The sequence below is a fragment of the Pinus tabuliformis genome, chromosome 4_1, assembly GCF_031772625.1.
Source record: "Pinus tabuliformis cultivar Carrire ecotype Pingquan chromosome 4_1, CPIR1, whole genome shotgun sequence".
Lineage (NCBI taxonomy): Eukaryota > Viridiplantae > Streptophyta > Pinopsida > Pinales > Pinaceae > Pinus > Pinus tabuliformis.
The window spans coordinates 92,420,353-92,434,845 of NC_142303.1; positions in this window are offsets into that span (position 1 = coordinate 92,420,353).

Consider the following 14,493-nt stretch of genomic DNA (forward strand, 5'->3'; position numbering starts at 1 on the left):
CAAAACATTCGTGAGAATCGACAAGCTGCCCAACAAAGGAGGATCGAGCTAACTACCTTGGAGCAAGAAATCAGCAATGACCGTGAGTACAACCTCGAGAGGGTCAACATGCACTTGGAGAGGCTACTAGACAAGGCCAACAAGGACCTTGCTCTATTGAGACACATGGTTTTTCATTACAGGGCACGAAACATGAGCGCCAAGGTCCGAATAAAGAGTTTGAAAGCGAAATTGAGGAAAGCAACAAGAAAGGCAAAGGAGGCAAAAGAGCAAGATTGGTTTCGAATCATGGCTGAGGCTTCCTTGGCACATCATAGCACCCCATAGAGAACCTCCAGCCCAAATTTCAAGAAATTTGGGAAATTTTTGGTCGCATGACAAATATTTGGGCTAAACACAGGTTTTTTCTCCCTGTGGCACGACGCTAAAAATCTAGAGCTCCAAATGAGGAATGGTTTGCATTTTTGGATTCAGCATGGAAAATCACGACTACTAGTGTCCGGACAAGAAATTTTGGCAAGATATGAGTCTCAAAAAGGTCAAAAAACACCCAAAAATGGCCGCTCTACCACTTTTTTGACACACAAGAAGCAGTCTTGGGAGAATGGAGATTTGGAGGGGAAAATGAGCACCAAATTCAAAAATTCTAGTGGGGTTAGAAAGTAGACAGGACAGGCTTTCCAACAAGCCTACTTGGGCACATTTTGGACAGCTGCAAGTGCCCCAAAATAGGCCCCAAAGTAGCACGACACACAGAGAAAATGGTGCGGCACACAGAGGAAAAATTGCCAAATTTGCTTCCGTTTCGCGAAATTTCCGTTCGCGACTTCTCCAAGTGGGCCCGCTCATGTACACTTCGGTTTTTTGGCACCAAAGGCAGAATTTAAAGCATTTTCTCTCCAGATGGGCTTCTATCCAAGTGGCGAAGGAAGGCAAACGGTCACCCAAGCCAAATGTCATGTTTGTAACGCTGCACTTGTAGCTGATGGTTGGCTCTCCATCTCCATTTTGTAATGATTCGAGTAACTCCCCAAACCTTGGGCATTCTATCTCTTCCTTACACATTCTATATATTGTATGCATGCTACTTGCAAAAGGTTGGTTGGCTTGTAACTTCTGGGAGACTGTGGGAAAAAAACTCTGTTTCTTCACTGTGTATTTTTTACAGAGAATTAATGAAAGGCAGCGGCTCTGTTTCATGAGATTCTTGTGGTTGTGAGTGTAGCAAATGTGTATCTTATGTTTTCATATGTATTTCATTATGTCTCATAATTCAATTCATGTTCATTTCTAGTGAAATTTTCTGAGTGAGATTAGGTAGAATTCAATTTTATTGCTCTGCCTGTGGGAAAATTTCATGTTCAGTGTTTTTCTTCTGTTGAAAAGGATTCATGTAACTATGCCCTTTTCAATCTCTTCAGCAATCTACTCGTTCCGCGTTACTTCAAACTAAATTGCTACATTTTCCACCTGCCTTGCCTCACGGAATAATCTGTGCCTTTGTATTAAATTCTCTATTCTTTGCTGACCGTTGGTCCCATACCATCTCAGAAACACAGTCATTCATAAAAATTCTTTCTTGTATCCGTTTTCACTTACTAGCCTAAGATAAATATTTCACTGTAAGTCATCTCAGACTGTTTCATTTATCCATTCATTGAGCGTGACTCGGAGAGAGCCCTCTCCTATTCTGGTAGGGCTAGCTACTAGACTGAGCATGGTTTGTGGTTACCCTGAATTTTGCCTTCCTTCAGCTTAGGGCAGATTTAGGTGCTAACATAGTGGCGACTCCGCTGGGGACGAAAATGGTTTGCTTGAAGATTGTTTTGCCCCAGTACATCTATCAAGCTCAGATCTGATGGTTGATGGTGAACAATGATCAGACATAAGAAGACGGCTGAAAGCATTCACCTGGCAACTCCATTCACTGAAGAATCCAACAATCGGTGCTTCATGGTGACTCCACTGCAGAGAGATCAGTAGCTTTGACATTTTCAAGATGGATCGGATTGCAAGAAGATATGCTCCCATGAGCCGAGATCACATTCCAGGCTTTCCAAATAAAATTCCCAAGGTAGATTGGTCAAAGAATTTGCCTGTGTTCAGAAATGTGGAAGGTAATGACGCTACTCTTCATCTGGTGAAATTTCACATTCATGTGCATATATTAAAGATCAATTTTCCTGAAGACTGTTTGATGAAAATGTTTATGGCTACCCTGGAAGATGAAGCCCGATCTTGGTATGAAGGTTTGCCGCCTGCTTGTATTTACTGTCTAAAGGATTTTCATGCCCTGTTCATTGAAAGATATAAAGACTCTTATCCATCGTTAAATCTAGTTCATGATTGTTGCAAACATGCTTCTACTTTTATTGAAAGCCTTGAAAAATACTATGAGGATGATAATTTTATGGATGATGAGATCATGGAAGCCTTGTACGAGAATCCATTTCAGCAACATGAAGAGAAACTAGAGGAGTCCCATCAAGATGCTCAGGAAACGTTGCAGCAGAATCAAGATCTTTTTATGATGGAAAATGAAGGAATTTTGCATCGTGACAGTCAACATGAATTACATGAAATAGATCAGCAGGCTGAAGATTTCCATATGGCTGAAAATGATGAAAGAAGGAGTTTTATTTCAGATCCAGTTGAAATAAATGAGGATACGCAGGAAAATGATGTTCCAATCTCAGAAAATGATGATGATAAACTAGGTCGAGAGATAGATTGTGATGAGGAAAAACATGTTGTTCCGGATCTCATAGAAGAGAATTGCATTGTTGAGGCTGCCTCAAATGAAGAAGACAGATTTATAGACCTAACTGCCCTCATCTCATTAGAACACAACCTTCCTAACAAGGCAATCTAGTCAATTCATGAACAGCAAGAGGATATCTTTTTTCAAGTAGGTGAAAAAATTTCTCTGGATAAATTTATGATAGATGACCGAAATGTCATGCTTGAGTTTCACGAAACATCTGAAGTTTCTTTTCTTATGATTAATGAATGTAATGAGAATCTGGCTGTCATATCATATGAAGATAACCTGCAAGATGTTCAGACTACCGAAGATCAGACCATTCACGATGCCATTTCAGATTCTTCTTCCTATGTTTCATGTTTTGAAATGTTCTTTGAAACGGAGAGCTACTCATCTACTTGTTCCGAATTTTTTAAGGACCAGGAACATACTCTTATTTGTGAAAAGAGATCAGCGTCACAAGAAATGGACACCTTGTTTCTTCAGCAGGAGGAAAATCTTCATGTTTTTCAGGGTCCAATGGCAAATTTGTTGCAGTCAGCAGTGAAGGCGTTTATTGCAGTATTCGGTGATGAAGGAGATCATGGTCAATTATGTTTTTGGAGGCCCAGTTACCAATATCTGTTGTTGACCAGAATATCTAATCCAGAGAATCGATCAAGGAGGCATCTACCTGATTGGTTACATTGGAAGACACATTGCACATGATTGTACATATTGCAGTAGTACGCAGGTGGCTGTTATCATGATTTGAAACCCTCGAATCTTGATGGACTTCTGCCATTGAATAAGTTTTGTCAGTTCTTGTTTTAGTTAAGTTAGTCATGACTCATTTCCTTTTGCATTGAGTCAGTTTTTTCAGTCATGTTGGTTTCATAATTAAGTCAGTTTAAGTCAAGTTTCAGTCAATAAATGAGTCGAAGTCTTGTGTTAGTTTGTCAAAATAATGACTCCATAGCCCAATGGACGAAGGCACTGTCTAGCTCTTCCAGAGATCTGCTGTTCTTGGCACCTCCAAGGAGATACCATCCCCCATTGGAACCAATGTTAGTGTCAGTCTTTGCAGCCTTCCTCCAGTGATCAAATATGCTCTTACAAAGTGGTCTCAGAGTGTCAAGGTCAAATTTTGTCATTTCAGTAAGTCTTCAAGCAAAATTTGGTCACTAGGTACTAGGTTTAGGGTTTGCTTTTAATCCTGTCAAAGTTGTCCAAATGTCATTCCATGCCACCGTTCAGCTGAGTGTACCATCATTCAGAGGGTCATCATCATCATGTCAGGTTCCAATGGGTCATTTTACACCTTGTTCATGCTTCAGTTGCGCCTATCTACGGTCATTTCCCTCTCCTAGGGTTTTGAAAGCAATTTCTCTTGGATGGTCAAATCATTGGCAAAACTTGTATCCTGATGTTCATACACCTTCCCCTATCCTTAAAGTACCTTATCAAACACTTCCCATCACTGAGATCCCCCAAATTCCTCATTTTCGCACAAACCCTAGTTTCTCGCTACAACCTGGCAATTTCCTAGATTGGACCTGTCTTTTTGCTTTTTGGACCCCTTCCCCTCACTCAATTTCTGAGATTCCACTTTCCCCTACTTCCTAACATCCCTCCCTACTTCCCAAAATTTCCTCAAGACTTTAGAAGCTCCCTATCTCCTTCATTTCACTTCATTTCGACAAATCGCTTGTTCCACACATCGGGGTAGGTTTCACTCGAATGATGTTTCTGAGCAAGGAAAGATGAATTTGGAGAAACTGAGAGACTTTTTTGTCCAAAATAGGCCAAGGAAGAAAAACCTCCTTCACGTTTTACACAGGTGTCATGGTTCTAGAGATGTCAAAAATACAATTGCCTCGAGATTATTGATGCACCTTTGAAGTGACCTTGGGAAAATCAAGTTTTCTCCTAGCTTGGTTGGCCAAATGACTTGCTTGATGAGTCAAATGATAACTAGACACAAATAGCTTTCCAATTTTCTATCATGACCTCAATTTGGAGTTGAGGATGGCATTCAAACATTGACTGCAACAGCACTCTCCCTTGAGGAAGCCTCATTTGACACATTTTGACCAGTCTTGGGAGATCTGATTTTTGACATGGGAAATGAACTCCAAATTGAAACACTCCCATTGCGTTGGAATGTAGACTCGAGGACCTTTCCAACGAGCTATCCTGCACTCAATTTGGACACTAGGAAGTCCTCCAAAAGTCACCTGGAAAAAGGTGTGTTGCATAGAGGGAGTGCGGCGCACTGGGAGAGATTTTCCAGTGTAAATTTACACTGGCGCGGCGCACATAGAGAGCGCGGTGCAAAGGGCTAAAAGGCCTGAAATTGTGCCAAATTGCCTCAAGTTGCCTTTGAAGCCTATAAAATTTCAAGGTAGGCTCTATAACATCACTTGTTCATCAAAATTTATGAGTGATATGGTGGTTATATGCCCATGATTGAATGCAACAAATTTCATAAAGTCAACCACAAAAATACACCAAAAACCATTGCTGCTAGGGTTGTATAATCATGATGTTGATGCCAAGGCTCTATTTTCCCTTCCTTACCATTTTTTCTTATTCCCCCATGATAATTTTCCCACTATCACTACCCTAACACTACCAAACTCATATTCCCTTACCCCTCCTCCTATTACTCAATACAAACCCTAAAACCCTACCTTGCCAAAAAACCCAAACCCTACCCTATCAAATACCCAAAACCCCCTACATATCCCTAAACAAACTTCCCTACTCCCATCACATTACTCCCTTCCTAATACTCCATTTGTTCCATTGTTCCCCTTGGTGGCAGATATCACAAAAACAACACCCAGCTTCACCATCATCAAAAGGCAGCCTAAGTACAGTTCATAAACAATAGTCTTCTTGCCCTCAAGGTATTTTATATAGCAGTCATGGCATCTGAGCATTCATCGGACTATGAGGTTATGAGCGCCATGAGACTGCTAATGTGTCAGAATTCATCACCTATCAAAGAGGGAGTAGGCATTTGTTTGCAGCAGCAAAGCAAGTGTTATCTCCACCCAGGGTGGAAGGGGCCTCGCTTCCTACATCGACAACACAGGTACAGGACAAGGACAAGAAACCCATTCATGATGAGGGGCCATTAGGTGAACAAGAGGCCAATTTCATCATCATTCAGGATGATGATGCAAATGTGGAGAGCGCCCGACTTAGGATGACTATTCAGGAGCAGAACATGGAGATCCAAGACTTGTCACTCAATGTGGAGAGGGCCAAATGGATCATCAAGTTTTTGAAGCAGAGAAACAAGCAGCTTGAGGACCAGCATGAGATCATGGAACTGCAAAACATCCGTGAGAATCGACAAGCTGCCCAACAAAGGAGGATCGAGCTCACTACCTTGGAGCAAGAAATCAACAATGACCGTGAGTCCAACCTTGAGAGGGTCAACATGCACTTGGAGAGGTTGCTAGACAAGGCCGACAAGGACCTTGCTCTATTGAGACACATGGATTTTCATTACAGGGCACGAAACATGAGCGCCAAGGCCCGAATAAAGAGTTTGAAAGCAAAATTGAGGAAAGCAACAAGAAAGGAAAAGGAGGCAAAAGAGCAAGATCAGTTTCGAATCTTGGCTGAGGCTTCCTTGGCACATCATAGCACCCCATAGAGAACCTCCAGCCCAAATTTCAAGAAATTTGGGAAATTTTTGGTCGCATGACAAATTTTTGGGCTAAACACAGGTTTTTTCTCCCAGTGGCGCGACGCTAAAAATCTAGAGCTCCAAATGAGGAATGGTTTGCATTTTTGGATTCAGCATGGAAAATCATGACTATCGGTGTCCGGACAAGAAATTTTGGCAAGATATGAGTCTCCAAAAGGTCAAAAAACACCCAAAAATGGCCTCTCTGCCCCTTTTTTGACACACAGGAAGCAGTCTTGGGAGAATGGAGATTTGGACGGGCACATGAGCACCAAATTCAAAAATTCTAGTGGGGTTAGAAAGTAGACAGGACAAGCCTTCCAACAAGCCCACTTGGGCAGATTTTGGACACCTACAAGTGCCCAAAATAGGCCTCAAAGTAGCATGGCGCACAAAGGAAAAATTGCCAAATTTGCTTCCGTTTCGCGAAATTTGGGTTCACGACTTCTCCAAGTGGGCCTGCTCATCTACACTTCGGTTTTTTGGCACCAAAGGTAGCATTTAAAGCATTTTCTCTCAGATGGGATTCTATCCAAGTGGCGAAGGAAGGCAAACGGTCACCCAAGCCAAATGTCATGTTTGTAACGCTGCACCTGTAGCTGATGGTTGGCTCTCCATCTCCATTTTGTAATGATTCGAGTAACTCCCCAACCCTTGGGCGTTCTATCTCTTCCTTACACATTCTATATATTGTATGCAAGCTATTTTCAAAAGGTTGGTTGGCTTGTAACTTCTGGGAGACTGTGGGAAAGAAACTCTGTTTCTTCACTGTGTATTTTTGACAGAGAATTAATGAAAGGAAGCGGCTCTGTTTCATAAGATTCTTGTGGTTGTGTGTGTAGCAAACGTGTCTCTTATGTTTTCATATGTATTTCGTTATGTCTCATAATTCAATTCATGTTCATTTACAGTGAAATTTTTTGAGTGAGATTAGGTAGAATTCAATTTTATTGCTCTGCCTGTGGGAAAATTTCATGTTCAGTGTTTTTCTTCTGTTGAAAAGGATTCATGTAACTATGCCCTTTTCACTCTCTTCAGCAATCTACTTGTTCCGAATTACTTCAAACTAAATTGCTACATTTTCCGCCTGCCTTGCCTCACGGAATAATCTATGCCTTTGTATTAAATTCTCTATTCTTTGCTGACCGTTGGTCCCATACCATCCCAGAAACACAGTCATTCATAAAAATTCTTTCTTGTATCCGTTTTCACTTACTAGCCTAAGATAAATATTTCACTGTAAGTCATCTCAGACCGTTTCGTTTATCCATTCACTGAGCGTGACTCAGAGAGAGCCCTCTCCTGTTCTGGTAGGGATAGCTACCAGATTGAGCGTGGTTTGTGGTTACCCTGAATTTTGCCTTCCTTCAGCCTAGGGCAGATTTAGGTGCTAACACCATGGACCTAAAACCATCGCATCCAAAACCATGGACCAAAAGCCATAACGTCCAAAACCATGGACCAAAAACCATTGCATCCAAAACCATGTGCGAAAACCATGCACAAAACCATAGGTAGGTCCACCCAACCTAATATAGTGTCCAAAAAAAATTTCCCCAGGGCGCTACACTAGACCCTGTAGATGGGGACTACCCATCCCCCTCAAACCCCCTATGACCCCCCGACTACTTAACGAAGGGGGGGCTCTGCCCCCCCTCTAACCCCCTAGTTAACTACGTGGGCTAGTCGTGGAAAGAATATAACATAACCCAACATATAGAGGAAGGATGTATGTACCTAACCAAAAGGTTATTAAAAATTTAATTTTAGATGAATATCATAATGTTCCTTATGCCAGCCATCCCGGATATTAGAAATTGATTACTGCACTCAGAAAGGAATATTTTTGGCCCAACATAAAGGAGGTGGTTGAATATTTGGCCCGCTGTTTGGAATGCCAACAAGTAAAAACAAAACACTGTCACCCAGCTAGATTGCGCCACCCATTCCCTATTCCAAAATGGAAATGGGAAGTTATTTCTATCGATTTTATAACACGGCTACCCAAATCAAAAAAGAAGAATGATTCAATAATGGTGGTAGTTGATAAGTTGAGAAAATATGCTCACTTCATACCAGTACAATCTACTTATAAGGCAATTCAGATCGCTAACATATTTATGCAAACTATTTTTAAGTTGCATGGTATACCAAAAGTTATAATTTCATACCATGATGTAAAATTTACATCAGCCTTCTGGAAAGCCTTGTTTGAAGGACTGGGCACTCAGCTACATTTTAGTATTGCCTACCACCCTCAGACAGATGGGCAGATTGAGCGAGTAAACGAAGTAGTGGAGGATATGCTTCAAACTTATGTATTGCAACAACTCTCTAAGTGGGAGGAGTATATACATATAGTAGAGTTTGCATATAACAACTATCACACTTCTCTACAAATGAGTCCTTTTGAAGTGTTGTAGAGGGATAAATATAGGACTCCCTCGAATTGTCAAAGGAGTAAAAACCAATTTAAAATCCACTCAGGACCAACAAAAGAATTATGTTTATCGGAAAAGAAGTTTCTAGGAATTCCAATTGGAAGATCATGTCTATGTTCATGTTCGAGCCAAGAAAAGTACACTACAATGGAATGGATGTGCTAAATTGGCACCTCGATTTTGCGGTCCTTTTCAAGAAAAGGAAGAGAAAACGCGGCATCAGCGCAAGAAGACAAAATGATAACTAGAGATCAAAGATATATTGAATCCCTCAGGATCCTTTGATCCTGAGGGATCGTTGCTTCAAGGCTTATCAGTATTCTTGATACTTTCGCCTAGACATTATAAAAAGGGACAGCGCTGGTAGCATAGGGGGCGAATATTATTGTCAATTTTGTAGAACTTATTGTTGTAATCTTAAAATTGATCATCGAATCTCTTTGAAGAGCAATAGCTGTAACTCTGCCATTTATGATTAATATATAACTCAGTTGTTGTTCCATTATCTGATCTTAGAGTAAACGCAGTAGTGCTTCCCTAGTGGCTAAGGGCCCGGCCCTAGTGGATCCACTTGCTTCTTGTATCATTATTTTACATTTACAGTCACGTGTGGTTTGATTTCCTTTGCATTTCTTTAATTCGCTTTACTCAGTAATCTTTTGTTCCTGAACATTTCACTAAATTGCTCTGTTATATCGAAATCATAATTGAATAGCGGAATTATTATTCACAACTTGAAATGTTATGTTGTTCATTCTGAAATAATATTGCACTGTCTAATTCAGATTCTTCCGTTCATTTACATATTGATATTGCTATTCATTTACAGTTGCGATTGCTTTTCATTTAGCTACGGCTCACTTACAATTGTGATTGTTGTTCATTTAACTGCCATTCAATTATAACTACAATTACCATTCCTTTATAATTGTGGTTAATGTCCATTATGCTAGAATAAGGTCGCTGATTCATTTACTCTATATTCGCTATATGTTTACACTTAATTCATTTTGTTGTTCCTTTCTTAGATTGTTGTTCAATTCCTTTATTAGTTAAAGATTGATGTTCAATTCATTTCTGTTAAGATTGCTGCTCAATTCAGTTCTGTAGATTAAGCTTTGTTGTTCAACCTTTTCAACAGATTTAGTTGTTGTTCCTTTTTTGCTAATTGAATTGTTATTTCCAGCATTTGTTTTAGTGTGAATAGAAAGATCCATAACTGTAATGAACATTGATTACTGCTGTCTAAGTTCTCAGATTGGAGATCTTGCCTATGATTGATTTTCATTTACATCAGTTTACAGGGGAAAGAGTTATCATTACTGCATCCTTGACTGATGATTGTTGTAGTTTCTTGAGTGAATGATTTAGTTACAAAGCATTAAGTTTCTTGCCATTACAATTAGGTTTTGTTTCCAGCATTCATTTACTTTTGCAAACACTATACTGCAAACATTACTCTTGAACAAGTGACAGTATTTACATTAGTTTACAGGGGAAAGCATTATCACCACTGCATCTTTGACTAATGATTGTTGTAGTTTCTTGAGTGAATGATTTAGTTACAAAGCATTTAATTTTCTTGCCATTACAATTAGGTTTTGTTTTGAGCATTCATTTACTTTTGTAAGCACTATACTACAAACATTACTCTTGAACAAGTGACTACCTCAGACTGAGTACACTCTTGAGATAAAAAATTGTGCTTGGATTGATAATTAATGTAGGGTAAATAGGGGTTAAAAGACACCTTTTTATCGCTCAACATTTTGGCGCCATTGCCAGGGAGAGTGTAGCGATTTGTTTCTTTTTGAAAAGAGAGTAGCGTAAGTACCTTCTCGGAGAGAGTTGGGTTTTAAAAATGGAAGGTAAGAACCTACGTATGGAGCATGTAACAGCCCTGCTCCCCCGCCCGCTTTTCTGCAGATTTGTTGATTATTTTCGGTAGAAATAAGTATTTGATTTGTGTGCATGACTAAGCAGAAAAATACTGAAAAGAATCTAAAACCACTACCCAAGCTTGATAAAGCTAAGGGAGCAGTGACCCTTGGCTGATCAAACTTTATAGACGATATCATTAAAAAATTAGAATCTCAACCGTCAGTAGGTCCTAGAAAAGTTGCTTCTAGACAACCTACTAGCTCCCTTCAAGCCATAGAATCACCATCTGTAGCCTTTGCTGAGGTGCACAGCCAAACAGAGGAGCAATATTTTCAAGAAAATGAGAAATCTAGCCCAAAATATTTGCAAGAAGGGAACCTTAGTAGTCTTTGCGAAGGAGGAGGAGAAACAGGGGAAACAGAAGAACCAAGATCTCCTCTTGGAATAGTTCAGCTGCTAAGTAGCCCAGATAAGGGAAGTGTTGTCAAAATCATCCAGAACCAAGTTGAAGAACCTGAAGGGCTAAGATCCCCCTAGACATTAGTTCAGCAAGGAAATCTCATCATCCCAGACAAAGGAAGTGCTATCAATGCCATTTCTGCTCCTTCTAACTAGCCTAGGAATACACCCCTAGAAATCCTAGAAGGATATTGGCACATATTTGACCAAATGGCCTAGAACCAGCAAACACCTCAAACCTCCACACTGCAATATCCATTGTAGGTACTGCGGTTAATGCACCTATGAAGGCCATTCCTCTCTAGCATATTCCTACATTCCATGGCCTAATATCAGAAGATCCATATGCATTTTTGTTTGAATTCGATCTACTATGTTGGGGGTATGACTATACCACCGATCCCAAGAAGCTAAAATTATTTCCCTCCACATTAAAAGGAGCAACTTTACGATGGTTTATGGGGTTATGTGGGGGTATTATAAACGACTGGGATCAAATGAAAGGTGCTTTTCTAAAGAAATATCAGGATTATTGTAGGTCTAGAGAATTAAAGGATGAAACATTTCAAATGGTAGCCAGTCCTAATGCGACACTAGAACAGTATGTTGAACGTTTTCAGTATAATCTTCAGAGATCTCCTTATGCATCATTACCCTTACCTGAAAATGTATTAAAAACAACATTAATTAAAGGAATGAAGGAACAATGGGTTGAAACACTAAATATTAGGGGAAAAGGTGACATCTATTAAGAAAATTTTGCTGACATTATTGATTTGTGCATCAGGAGTTCACAAGGCAGTACAAGGCTAAAACCAGCAGAACATGATATTCTTACAAGGGACAACAAGATCTCCAGTGGAGGAGTAACCCACGCAGAAATCGAGAATTTACTGGAGGATTTCAAAACTAATATATTGGGGACTCTAACAATGCAGCTCGATATTATGCAAGCTAAACAAAAACAAGCAGAAGCAAAGCAAAACTTGGCAATATTATACTCTAGATGCAGAAAGAAACACAACCATAAAGAGTGCTCACTAGATGCAGTTCAAGTCTGTGCTATTTGTACAAACGATCACTCCACAGAGAACTGCCCTTCACTCCTGGTTTTGAAAGCAGTGTACAAAGAAGTGAAAGAAGAATTAGAACCAGTGTACCTACTCAATTAGTGCCGTCAATGGCAGCCACGATAACTAGGTATGCCCTATGATCCATCGCCTTCTTTCCAATCTTTGCAATATCATGCTCAGCAATATAATACAATGTGGAAAAATCAGCCACCCTTTTCAAACTGGTCACAACAACCATTTCCTTCATCACCATGGCCAAATCAAACAAGCCAACCTAATTGGCCAAATTTTCCCCACTCTCCACCATATTGGCAAAACAATTCATATCCAACATAATGGTCCCCTCCCACTTTTCACAGTCAAGCCTGGCAGTCAAACTAGCAAAGACTGATGAATCAGCTAGCTGGAACCATTCCTCTCCCTCAACCCACACTGTCAGTGCCATATACACTACAACAAAATCCCCAATCCAACTTAAGACCGCAACTCCCAGCCCATCCCAACCTGAACCCAAATAATAGACCGGTTCAATCTGTTCAAATAATCGAAACACCAGGACTAGAAACCGATGTAAGGGAGTGCAATGACCTTCAATTAAGGTCTGGGCACATAATAGAAAATGAGGGAGATAAAAATGCTCAAGTTTTAAATCAGTTACCCATGGAACAACAACTACAAGAAGAGGATGTGGTCATACAACAAACTCACGACCAAGCAACCACGTCTTCTCCCCCACTCCCAGAACGATTAATCATACCACGCCCTATAGAACATCCTGACTTTGATAGTCTGGGAGAACTAAGAAATTTGTGTATAAAAATCCCACTCTTCTAAGCTACCCAAGATATCCCAATATATCCAAAAACAATCAAAGAGTTATGTATAAGGAAGCCAAAGAGGAGAATAACAACTGACCTAACTGTCTAAGTAGTTGGCACCCTATCTGATCTGTTATCAGGAAGAGAAGCACCTGTCAAATATGAAGACCCAGGGAATCCTATAGTGACGATGAAAATCAATGGACAAACCTTTTCAAATGTCGTAGTTATTTAGGGGCTGAAATTAACATTTTAACAACCACCACTTGTCAAAAACTAGGCATTACATCAATGGAACCAACCTCCACCTTATTGGAACTAGCTGATCGATCGATAGTTAGGCCAGAAGGTACACTACACGATGTAATGGTATCTGTAGATTCCTGGGAATACCATGTCAACTTTCTGATAATCAACCCCAAAACTGACTCGATGGACACCCTTTAATCTTAGGTAGACCTTGGCTTGCAACTTCTGATGCTTACATTGGTTGCTGACAAGGTAGTATGACTATAACTAGAGGGAGCAATATCAAGAATCTAGCTCTATACCCTCCAGCCCAACCAAGTTTGACAATAATGAAAACTAACAAACAACCTATATCATACCTCATAGAAAACATTAGGTCCCCATTAACCATTGAAGATGCCCTCGATTTTAAAGACCAAACAGAGGATGACGTTATTAACAACTTCATTAACCAATCCAAATCGTGATCCCATGTACAATGTCACATGATAGAGGCAGCATTTGACAATGAACTAGAAGAAGAACCCCTCAAAGACACTCATGATCAATCAATACCCACTACCTCTATTTCAAACAACAAAACTATAGAGATTGAGCCAAGAAAAACCTTGAACATTAACAAAAACCTGACTCCTGAACAAGAAGAAAAGTTGGTCCAACTACTGAGAAAATATAAGGAAGCTTTTGCATGGGATTATTCGGACATGAAGGGAATTGATCCCCAGTTGTGTACGCACCACATTTACATAGAAAAGGATGTAAGACCCATTCACCAACCCCAATGGAGACTCAACCCTCACCTGAAAGATATTGTAAAAGCTTAATTACAAAAACTTTTGGATGTAAACTTTATTTATCCAATCTTCGATAGCAAGTGGGTCTCTCCACTAGTAGTGATGCCAAAGAAGAATGGAAAATGGAGAATTTGTGTAGATTACAGAGAATTAAAAAAAGCAACCCAGAAAGACCACTTTCCCCTTCCATTCATTGATCAGGTATTATACACATTAGCAGGGAAGAAATTCTTTTCTTTCTTAGATGGCTTCAGTGGATACAATCAGATTCAGATTGCCCCTGAAGACCAGGACAAAACTACTTTTACCTATCCTTGGGGAACATTTGCTTA